We start from the raw sequence: 12,651 nt of genomic DNA, 5'->3' as shown, positions 1-12,651 counted from the left end.
CTGATATAGTTCTCATCCAATACATACATTTAGCACCCCCTTTGTTTTTCTCTGTCTCATGTCATCTACCTTTCCACCATTCTTCCAGGCCTTCCTCACCCTTGCATTTAATTAGTTGTCGTCACCCAACTACTATATATAAATATATATATATATATATATATATATATATATATATATATATATATATATATATATATATATTATTTGACACACATATTCACTTACTACCTACCAATTTAGTTTTATTTTACGGCTGATTCAAAATATCATCTAATTTTATATCATCTAATTTCAACACTTAAATACCATTAAAAAATAAATATTTTTTAATTTCAAATTTTTAAATTTTTAATTTTTTCATTTAATCATTACAGCTTCCCAAAAATTTCAAACAAAATACAAAAAATAATTCAACTTTTTAGAATTTCAAAACAAAAATTATATTAAAAAATAATATTATAATAATATTTTAACTAAATAGTATTTTTATTTAACTTTTACTCTCTCATTTCCCAAAATCTCATAAAATATCTTAACTTAAACTATTTAATTACTATTCACCAACTATCTAAATATTATTTATATATTTTTTTATCTTATCTCATCCTATCTGTATAACCAAACCAGAATTTAGTCAAACTTGGTAGGTGGTTTAGGACATCTTTTTACGACTTTTGAATAAAGTAATCTAGTTTTCGACATCATTTCTGAACTATCAAATACATTAATCAATTTAATGCGCAAGTTGCAAAGGCTCTCTGATCATAAAACTTCTGTTCATATTAATTATTATTTTCCTAATTGCACTTTTCACATTCAAACTATATATCACCCTTTTTGAAGTTTCAAATATAAATTACGAAAAATATGCTCTTGAAACTGTACATAAATACTTGACAAAAATATTGGATCTTTCAAGGTGCCCAAATCTAAAGCAATTGATTCTCCAATGATGTAAAAATTTAGCTAAGGTTATTCATGACTCAGTTGGATTTCTGGATAAACTTGTTAAATTGAATTTTGATAAATGTTCCAGCAATTAGCCAAGAAGTTTCAAGTTAAGAACTCTAGAATTACTTAAACTTGGACGTTGTACAAGCCTTGAAAACTTTTTCGAAATTGAGTATGAAATGAAACATTTGAACAATGTCCACTTAGGAAGCACCTCGATACAAGAGCTACCTTCATTCATTACATATCTCACTGGGCTCCAATTGTTAATTTATGAATGGTCGCAAAAGCCTTGTTATCTTCCAATAAACATTTTTCAGTTGGAACTCCAGAGAAAGTTGGTGTCATTAATTGTCCAAATTTTGTAAATCTTGTAAAGGAGGTGGAGCATTATGGACAATCCATGCCATGTATACATGATCGAGAATAATTTCTATGCTAATCAAATAATTTATTTACAAAATCAAGGACAATCCAAATTTCTCCCTAAGACTCCATCTACAAAGTCAAATAATTTATTTAGGACCTATAATTTATCTTCTATAATTTCTATGCCTTCCTCAATGTATAGAAGGACTCGTTGGATTGTGTTAGCATAATTTGAAAGACTGCAAGCAATTTCTATGCCTTCCACAATAAATAGCTGTAAATTCAATTGAGATACAGCCAAGGCACGCGGAGGGGACCATTAATCTGCAGTTTACATTTGAAAGTGATTAAGAGAAAGCACACTTGAAAAAGTGTCGGTGTCCATCTAATATACAAGAATGATGATTTCATGGATCGTATTCAACTTTTGAAGAGATAATGAGATGATGGTTAATAAAGCCGAAATAAACAATGAATGTGAGAGCACAGTATGTGCTTGTAATAATGCCTCAGAGAAAGGAAGAACTTTTTATATTTCTCTCGTATATTGAAAGCTCACTGTACATGACATATTTATAGAGGAATACCGAAGAATACAACCAGATCTCATCCTAATCCTACGGCTCATATTTACACATTCGGTTATATGGAATATTCTAGAGCTAGGACAACTGTAGCTCTTTTATTGGTTGCTCTGCTGCTGTCCGCTGCTTCTCTGTTATGGCCTTGGTGCGTGACTCTGTTTCTGGTGCAGCACTGTCCTTATGTGCAAGGACTGTCAGCTGCTGCTTTTCTGTTGAGGCCTTTGTGCGTGGCTGTGAGGAATCTGGTGCAGCCTTGTTGCTTTGTGCAGTGACTGTCTCAATAATGGTGATCATTACTTTACATGCAAAATGACTTCTTCCATTCCTTCCCAACAGTCTCCTCCTCCTCTTTAACCTAACAATGGAGTTATGAAGCATGCCTGAGCTTTCAAGATAAGCATACCAGCAATAATTTTACTGCTCATCTTTATAGTGTTTAGCATCAAAAATAAATCCACACTTACATAGATGACGAGATTAGAAGAGGTGAAGAAATTTCACCTCAACTTTTAAAGGCCATTAAAAAGCCAAGGCTTTCCATCATTTTATTTTTTAATAAATGTGGGCCCACATGGTATTTTGAAGAGCTGAGGAAGATCCTAGAGTATAAACAATCAAAGTGACAAATGGTTCTTACAGTATTTTACAAAGTCGAGCCAAGACGACATGAAAAAAATAGTTTGAAAGTAAGCGTTGGGTAAATATGAAGACAAGTTGAAGGGCACCGCGAGAGTCCAAAGGTGGAAGACAGCCCTAAAATAAGTGACGGATCTATCCGTTGGCATTTAAGGATCAATGGGTAATTGCAACAACTCTTATCCCTCTATCTATCTATTTATATATTTACCCATTAAATTGCATAAATGGTGAAATTAAAGTTAGAGGTACAAATTAAGTAAAGTTTATCTAGTACTTTAGAATGCAAATCAATACTTTTTGAAGCGTATGTTATAAATTATAAATAAAAAATGGTGGTAGGTTTTTTATTTTTATTTTAATTTTTTTTTTTTTTTGGGTGGGGAGATTATCTTCCTATATTTTTTAATAGGGCTGAAAAACCGATCCCTCGGTTCAGTTTTGTACAAAAACCCAAACTGACCGATCACCTCATTTTGGGGGAGGAAACCGGCCGAAACCAACCATGTAAGGGGGTGAAACCGGCCGGACCAATTTCCAGCTAGTTCACGGTCGGTTCATCGGTTTTAAGCGGTTTGGGCCATTCATTTTGGGCTTTTTTAAGTCCAATTCAATCTCTTTTTGGGCTCAATTTCATTTGGGGCTTTTTTGATGAATTTTTTAAATTAATTTTAAATATTCAATTTCATTTTAATTTTAATGTCATTTATGCTATTAGTAACTAATAACTACTAATACTACTTATAGTCTTATATACTAATTACTAGATAACTAAAAATAAATAAATAAACTCAACTACATGTTTAATACACATTATAAACAAAACCAAATTGTCTTAAGCAAGTAAGTAACAATTGTTCCAAATAGATTCCAAATAAAACCAAACTGGGTCTTGGTTGAGAATTCCAAGACTCGCAGTGGGAATTTCGAATTAGGTTAGGAATTTAATTTCACAGTGCAAAAATTTGCTCCAAACATTTTTAGTCCTTGTCCATACACAATACACAATAAACAATTTAGACAACAAATTCAAATAAAATGGAACATAAAGTGATATAATGATAAATTAAAAACAACAAAACCAAATACACTAAAAATGGAAAAAAAAAAAAAAAAATACTTTGTTGGCGTGAGTAGGTAAACTACAATGTGAAGGGACTCAAGTGAGAACAAAGTGACAAAACGACAAAAATTGAAAATCATACCTCAAAAACCAACAACTGCGTGCGGCAAACTCCATGGGGGTTTTTTTTTAAGACTTCAAAAAGGACTGTGTGAGGGGGACGAAATTGGAATGGACTTGTGTTTGCCGAGGTTGCGCCATTTGATTTGACGAAGGTTGGAACGGTGTGGAGGTGGAGGCTAGAGAGGGAAAGTTGGAGGTGGAGGGTTGGACTACTGGAGGTTGTGGCATGAAATGAAGACGAGAAGATAAGAGCCAAAGGAATAAGGATGCACAGGTACCCTAGGATGAAACGCGCCGTTTCATTTAGTTTTTTTTTTTGGTCTTACAGACCTAAAACGGCGTCGTTTTAGATAGGAATATATTAATATATATAAGTAGTCGCCAACTCAGCGATTTTTTGCAGGATCGAACTGCTGCTGGACCGACTAACGTTAGTTTTGGATAAATGGTACTGCCGGCCAACCGGTTCCCTGCCAATTTCTGCCGATTCCATGTAGTGGTAGTCGGTGGGAGTCAGTGGCAGTCGACGGTGTCGATTTTAGTACAACCCTATTTTTTAATGTGTAAGTGCTAGGTACTGAAAAAATATTACTATCGCTTAAAGAAAACAATGAACAAAGAATGACAACATACATGGCTTTGCTTCTCCATTATTTTTAAAGTTCCATTTCTTGTCCCTTTATTAAATCTTAAGTATTGAGTCCGATAAAAGCTACTAAAGAAACAGGGAGGCCACTCATGTCAAAAGATTAGAATTTAAGAGTAAAGACAATTTGTAGTCCAATCCCTACCACCAATGGAAATTAAGACTGCAACAACTACTGCCATGCAAATTGTTACATTTTCAAAAGACAAATGCTACTATGTTGTTCCTACTATACCGCTCATTTTGCCCCCATTGACATAGTGCCACATGCTTTATTAAAAAAATATAAACATAAACATGGATAGATGAAATATAGAGTTTCAGTCTTTTTCATTTTATATTTTGGAACTCCATTTTGTTCTGAATATATTTTTTTGTTTTTTATTTTTTAATAAACCACATGGCACCTTGGTGCAAGTCAATGGGTCAAAGTGAACGGTATAACTAGGGCAGCATAGTAGCATTCTCAAGTCGACAAGGATATGATTGTCTTTTCAAAATTCATAAGTTTTTAACCGTTGTTAGTGATCATTTCCTTTATGAATGTAACTTTCTTCATACCTGACCAATAATATCTTTTATTACATGAGAATAAAATTGTGCCTAAATCATCTACCCATGTCTTTAACAAGAGGAATTCTATTTCATGAATTTTCTTTTAATCATTTTGCAATGGTAGAAGCGAATCTAAATTTATTCAAGAGACTGTTTTAGATGTCTCAGAAATAACGATCTTTATGATTTATCGATATTTTGCGACCAAATCATTTATGTCCCCAAAGAAATCGACGCTAAAACTCATCTTTAGTGGCCAATTTTACCTCGTTGCAACTTTCCACCGCTAAGGGTGCAATTCGGGTAAGTGAACCATTGTATTTATTTTTGCAATGACCATAAAATTCTTTTGCGGCGTTTTATTCTCGACGCAATTAATTTAGACATAAAAAAATCAATTTCAACACCTTTGTGTCTTTTACAGCAATATTATTTTTGTCGCTAAATTTCATTTTTATATTTAGCTATTTGCGATGATTATTTAACTATTTGAGACAAAAATCACAATTAATTACGAAAAAGGGGAAAACCATTATCCCTAAAGTTTAAATTTTTTTCATTTCTTCTTCGCCCCCTCTGAACCCCCAACGGTTCCCTCACTCTCTTTGCTCCTCTCATTCTTTCTTGTCATCTTATCTCTCTCTCTCTCTCTCTCTCTCTCGGCCTCCTCAAACTGGCTTATGCTTCCCCAACCTCAGCCAATCCCATGGGCCATCAGCCATAACCTTTCAAGCACCTCAGACCCTATGAATGGATTGTTCTAGAAGTCTCAAAAATATCAATCTTTTTGATTTATTGATATTTCCATGTATGTTCGATCGACACTACAAGAATATAGGATTTTTGAGACCAAATCATTTTTATCCCTAAAGAAATAGACGCTAAAACTCCTCTTTTGCGGCCAATTTTACCTCATTGCAACTTTCCACCGCTAAGAGCATTGCTAATAGATTATGCATATGTAAAGGACAATTTTGATGAATTTAGATCTTGGCTATTCCATTTATTTAAGTCTCTACATTGGAATAACTATTTTTTCATTATATAATAATAAAATAATATAAGATAAATTTGACTTTGGCTATTCACATCAAATCTCCACATTGAATTATCTATTTATTTATTATATAGTAATGAGTAATTAATAATTTAAAAAATATTTAATTTTTTAATTATTAATTTATTTAATTTTATCATATTTTACTATTTAATTTAAAGAAACTTATGTGAATATTGTGGAAGTAGATAGAGAGAAGAGAGAGAGTTATAAAAAAATAATAAAATAAACACTTGATGTGTGAACAGTACTTATCAAATTTGGTTTTAGATTTAGATTTATTATAGCTAAAAGAAGCTACTGTAGTTAGGATTTGGCTAATCCAATGTGATGGTTTTTTATGTCCTATTAGCTATTTGAAGATGGTTTTTGATGTTTAGATATTCCAATGAGATGCTCTAAGCATGCAATTTGGCTAAGTGAATAATTGTATTTATTTTTGCGGCGACAATAAAATCCTTTGACAACATTTTATTATCGATGCAAAAAACATACCTCATTTATTATCATTTTATTTGCAACGATTAGGAATTTATCACAAAATATATCTTTTGCGATAAAAATAACTTGGCCACAATTAGTTTAGACATGACAAAATCAATTTTGACACCTTTGTGTCTTTTACGGCAATTATTATTTTATCTGTGACGATTATTTAACTATTTCCGGCAACACTAAATCGCAGAAAAAGATCACAATTAAATTTAAAAAAGGGGGAAAACCCTAATCCCTAAAGTTCAAATTTTTTTCATTTCTTCTTTGCCCCCTTTGAACCCCTGACGGTTGCCTCACTCTCTTTGCTCCTCTCTCTCTCTCTCTCTCTCTCTCTCTCTCTCTCTCTCTCTCTCTCGGCCTCCCCGAATTGCCTTAAGCTTCCCAACCCCAGCCAATCCCATGGGCCATAACCCACAACCTTTTAAAGCAGCTCAATGGAGAGCCAAAATTTCTTTCTTTTCCTGCTTTCCTGAAGTAAGGCAAAGATTCCAAGTCTCTCAAGGAGGAGATGCTTGAAGCCATTACGCCTTTGGATTGTGGAGTAGATTCCACTGTCGAAGACCAGCAAAGTTGATCTAGTTGGATTGAATTCTTTTTCTACTCTTACATTTGGTTTGTTTTCTAGGTTATTGCTTTCTTTGGAAAAATATTTTTGTGCTTTTTCAGTTACTTTGTTGTTTTTAATGTGTTAAAGTTGTGTTTTGGTTGCCGTTTGGAACTTGTTTTGATTATTGTTTGTTTGGAGATTTCTTCTATTAGGGTTTTGAGCTTTTTTGGTTCGTGTTGATTTTCTTTGTTTTTGAACAATTATTATTCCGGATGCATTCCTATTACGTTGATATATAAGTTTATAGTTTAATTTGAAGACGTAGACATGTTATATCATAACACAAGCAACCAACATTGTGCCCTTTCAAAAATGTTGCAAAATAAAGTCTAATTTTTTTCAAGTTCAATGGGTATTATAAGACAATGGCCTGATTGGAATGCCTGTATTCAGTCTATGGCGTTGTGGGATGATGATTGAATTTTACTGACTTAGAACAGATTATACCATCTGCTCTTTGCTCTGCAAGGCAGTGCATTGAAAAGCAGTTTTTTTGTTATTTTCTTTTCTTAATTTTTTTTTTTTAAATTTTGATGTAGAGAAAGCAGACCAGTGGAAGCTACCCTCTGCAACGACAACAACTTCAAAGCTTTTTGCCCTGGTCAGTGTTCCCATGATCCCATGATTACAACTCTCTCATCATGCTTCTTTCCTTCCAGTTTGATAACATCAGTTATTTATATCTATTGCCAACTTCTAGAGTGCTTGTTTTCTACTTTTTATGTTTTCTGGTTTCATTAGAGGTCATGATAAATGCTTATGAGTTATCACCAAAGCATGGGAACCGGTCATTTCTAAACTGATTAGGTGGCATAGACTAGGCCAAAACTTAACTTAATTGATCTTCTAACACAAGTGAAAACGTTTTTTTATCACTAAAACGTACCCTTTTTGCTCCTTTTATCCCTTTCATCTTCTAACACAAGGAAGTTTGTGGATATCATTTAGTAAACTCTGATCAACATGGAAGATGCTTTGAGAAGCGTTAGTAAACTCTGACCCAATTTACTGATTTTTTTTTCTTAAAGCATTTCATACTTTCTGAAGAGCATGAGCACCTCTTTCCAAGAATATGATGATGTTTCCTCCTCTATCTCCCTGCTGGAGAAAAGAATTTTCAAGAAAAATGTTTGCCTTAGAATTTCTTAGTTTGTTCTGCATAGCCAGAATTTTGCTTTCCTTTTTAATGGTTTTTACATGTATGATAACAATGAGTTTTGTATGGCTATATTAACTTGAGCATTTTTTAAAAGGTGAGGATTCGGTCTTGGATGAAATTGTGTGAACAAAATAGGCTAGGTATCCTTTGATGGAAGAGTCGTTGTAGTTGAGGATGATTCACATGCTATAAGTAGGAGTGAGCAAAGCATGTCAAATCAAATTTTTATGTTGTTGTAATGTGAAATCGAATTGATCAATTAATTATGATGATTCTACTCGAGGGATCAAATAATATAGCATAAATTTGTGATTAGATAATATAGCATCATCTATGTGCATGCTAAATATGCTTTGAGATTTTGACAATATTTAGCTGTTTGCAAGTTGAGAGTCCCCGGATGCTGCATTCATTGCAAAAGAATGTGGCAGCTATTGGAGTTGCACTCCAGGCTTTGTACTAGTTATGATGTTTGTAGGGTGCCTTTTGCGCAGGTGAACCATTCTCTCTCCTCTTGCTTCTTTCCTTCCAGTTTGATAACATAGCTACGCATGTGGTTTAAGAGATCAGAGTCTCTTGGATCCATATTCATCTAAAGCATCTGCCTAACTTAGGAAGATACCATCTTTTCAGAAACTTTAAAGAAAGGATTAGGAGATAGAGCATCATTCCTTTCATGGGAATTGTGAGCTCTTCATGAAAAAAAGTTTGCTTCTCCTAGAATAAGCTTTTCAAACTTTAAGCCGGATGTAATTGCATGCAGTTTGTAGAGAAAATATTACCACCAACCCCCCCCCCCCCCCCCCCCCCCCCCCCCCCCCCCGGGGCGACAATTGCCATGTCTTGGTTTCTATGTAATTACTAATTATAAATTGTTTTATATTTTTTTATATTTGTTATTGTGTGCTTCGCTTTATAAGAAGTTTGAACCATGTTGTACATTTCTTTTATGCTAATTATAAATTTCTATTTTTCTTTTTTTTTTTTTACAGGATTTTTAAAACTTGACAGTTACAGATTTCTCTGATTGTCAATTTCTAACAAGCATCTCAGACCTTTCATTTGAAGGATAAGACTCATTTAGTTGGAGTTCACCATTCTATTGGATTGCTCGATGAGCTTGTTCCTTTCAATCTTAATCAATGCAATAGCCTTAGGAATCTTCCCAGAAGGCTGAAGTTGAGATCTTTAAAATCACTTGACCTTGAAGATTTTTCAAGCCTTCAAAGCGTTCTTGAATTTGATTGTTCAATGGAAACTTTAGAATACATTAACCTTTCCTACTCTGCTTTCAAAGAAATATCTCCATCCATTGGGCATCTCACTGGGCTTCGGGTTTTATATTTAGGAGGTTGCCAAAACCTTATGCATATCTCAAATTACATTCTTCAATTACAGCAGATAAAGATGCTTTCTCTTGGAGCTTGAATATGAAAGAAGGTGGAGGGTAAAGGATAGTGTAGTATGCATTTTGCTTTGTCTACAAATGAATATGAAACTTCATCAAGTGGAGAATCACTCTCATTGCCACATTTGAATCAAAATCAGGTCTCTTTAAGGCAGTATAGTACTTTGGTAGTTTGAAAGATACTATTAGTCTTCCCACATCCATCAAAAGTGTTGTTGGATTAAAGCACCTTGTGTTGACGGATTGCCTGCAACTTTAAGGAATTCTAGAGCATCGATCCAATATAGAGCAGGTGTGCTAATGGATCAATGGATCTTATTGGAAAGCTTTCCAGAATATAAAAAAAGTTCCAATACAAAATCAGCAACTTAAGAGCACTTGGATAGATTGAATTGCTCAAATGTCATGACATGTATGTGTTTTTTTCTTTTTTACATGTTTGTGTGTTTTGATTTATAATTTTATGGTTGAGACTTCGTGATATATGTTTGACAGGGACATCTAAATGACTATTTGGCCATTATTCTTTCAGGAGATACGATTCCTGAGTGGTTTAACCACTGTAAGGAAGCTTCAAATAATACTGAATCATGTGAAATAGATATCGATGGGAGTGATCTATATTTGGATGAGCTAAGAGGAATAGCTCTTTGTGCTGTTATTAAAGCAGATTCTGAAAGATCTGCATTTGATCTCTTCCATTTTCTAGTGTTGTTGAGATCACTATTAACATGCGCACAAATAATATAATAGCTCGTTGTGCTGTTATCATAGGGAGTACTAATTTGCTCTAGAGGCTTTTAAGCCAGACGAGAAAGGTCTGAAATGTTGAGTTTTCTTGTAATTCAAGCTCATTATACATTAAAAGTTGCGGAGTCCATTTGGTATGTAAGCATGTAGAGAACACAAAAGATCATTTAGATGTCCTCTACCTATGAATATGATTACGACTTAAATCTGACTGCCATTGACAACACAACATGAATGACCATTCTAAGTTTTTCTTCATTCATTACCCAAAATGCTTGTTTTGTTCTTTTTTAACTTTCAAATCTCTCACCCAAAACTTTAAAATATACAAAGCTAGTTTTGATCTTCAAATTGGACCCTATAATAATTCCTACTTTGTGTTGGCATGCATATTAATTATGTATACAAAATACTAAAAAAAACATGCACTCTTTATTTTTCCTTTTTTCTTAGGAATATTGCTTGTCATATATACCACCATTTGCTCAGAAACACACAGCTTGGTCTTGGGCCCTTGGCCATTTTCACTTAGGATGGTGAAAGCTAATTAGTCTAACTTTAGTTTAGACAGGTGATGTGACCTTCAAGGAGCATGATCTCGAAGATATTGTTCTAGACTAAGATCAAAGATTAGGGAGGTTCAACTAGATCTACAAATTGCCTTCAAGGAACTTGTACCATAACCAATAGAGGGTTGATCCTACAGGACTTTAATTCATTTTGAGCATTTTATTTCAGCATGCTTTTGGTTCTAAATAATTATAAAATGTTTCATCTATTGATTTTACATCATTTTATAAATTTAGTATTGATTTATGTAAGAAAACTATTCTATTCATTTCTACTCCATTCCCTCCTATAGTCCCAAACGAAATAGATATGATCACGATCTCCTAAAAATATCTTAAATAAAAAGGTGATAAAAATTATAATTATCTTAAACAAAGTAGGACATGATATACGTGGTTTTATTATCCAAACATGTCCTAAATTTGAGAGAAATATTGTTCTTCCTCTTACATTTTTTCTCTAATCATACATGTTGCAAATTAAAGGAATAACTACCTACAATGTATCACGTCAATATGTTTAACAAACTTTAAAATAAAAAATAAAAAAATTATTGTCCCTTTATTTCTTGCCACTAACCCCAAAATATTTTGTACATAAAATACGATGCAATTTCAATTAGAAAGTGATATCAAGTGCAATGTTCATGGAACAATATGAGGTTTACAATTGATAGTTATTCAGAGGAATCAATCTTCAAAAGTGGTGGAGTCCATCCGATATACAAGAATGACGATTTCATAGATCCTATTCAATCTTTAAAGAGATCGATGCCGAGATGATGGTGATCCATATATTCAACTTTTAAAGAGATACCGAGATTGGAAGCCATCTTCAAAAGGGTTAGACATATATATATATATATATATATATGTATATAACTTTACTTGAATTTGCAATATCATAGATGAGACCGACGTTCCACATTTTTTTCAATATAAGTCAAAATAAATGAAATTGCAAATTTTGAATAGATTAATATATAGTGGTTAAACTCAATGTGAATGGTGCTTAATTTGTTTGTGGATCCATATCTAGCCATAAATCTCGAGTGGACGTATACGAATATTTAGAGGAATATTGATGCGGGAGGGATGCTTATGGCTCTAAGCAATTAACTAGAATATGGAAGTGAGTGACCATGTGAGTAGTATAAATGTAAGTTTTAGCCATGATGAGATGATTGCATATGGAAATCCAGATTGGGATTGGGGAGAAAATTACATTACCTCAGCTTCAATACTAATCTATGTGGACAAGTAATTAATGAAGATGCTCATAAATATATGCAAAAATTAAGTTCTTGAATATATAATATTGTAATTTGTTTGAGATCTTTCTTGAATTGTATTATTGATGGGTATTCATTGAGGATAGTTATGATATTAATAACTCGTTTTAATACACAATTAGATAAAGTGGATATGAGCTAAATGCATTTGAGAATGATAAGTTGGGAGAAAAGTACACGTTAGAAGCTTAAGGTTTTGGTTATCATATATAATATTTATTGGGCCTGCAATTAGGAAATTCAGATTTCGGCTAAAAAGAAAACCCTCCCAATAATAGTATATGAAACTTTGCTGATGAGTACATAAAGCACCTTCAAGTTAGAGGGAGTGGACTTATTTCTTAAGATGATATTTTGTTTTTAAACAATAATTTAGATTTGCTT

At 33.1% G+C, this 12,651-nt stretch overlaps 1 long non-coding RNA gene across 2 annotated transcripts; it reads left to right on the top strand.

The window, feature by feature from the left end:
• The first annotated feature begins 6,711 nt into the window (after positions 1 to 6,711).
• Positions 6,712 to 11,193, top strand: LOC122295508. 2 transcript variants are annotated; one of them, XR_006238099.1, is made up of 4 exons: positions 6,712 to 7,094; positions 7,629 to 8,742; positions 9,241 to 10,068; positions 10,189 to 11,193. It is a non-coding gene; the product is annotated as an uncharacterized LOC122295508 (long non-coding RNA). The 2 variants fall into 2 exon arrangements; XR_006238100.1 differs by having other exon boundaries at positions 10,152 to 11,193.
• The last annotated feature ends 1,458 nt before the right edge of the window (positions 11,194 to 12,651 follow it).

This window comes from Carya illinoinensis, chromosome 15, assembly GCF_018687715.1.
Source record: "Carya illinoinensis cultivar Pawnee chromosome 15, C.illinoinensisPawnee_v1, whole genome shotgun sequence".
Classification (NCBI taxonomy): Eukaryota; Viridiplantae; Streptophyta; class Magnoliopsida; order Fagales; family Juglandaceae; genus Carya; species Carya illinoinensis.
The sequence above is the reverse complement of the archived record's forward strand: the minus strand, read 5'-3'. Positions and strand labels throughout refer to the sequence as shown.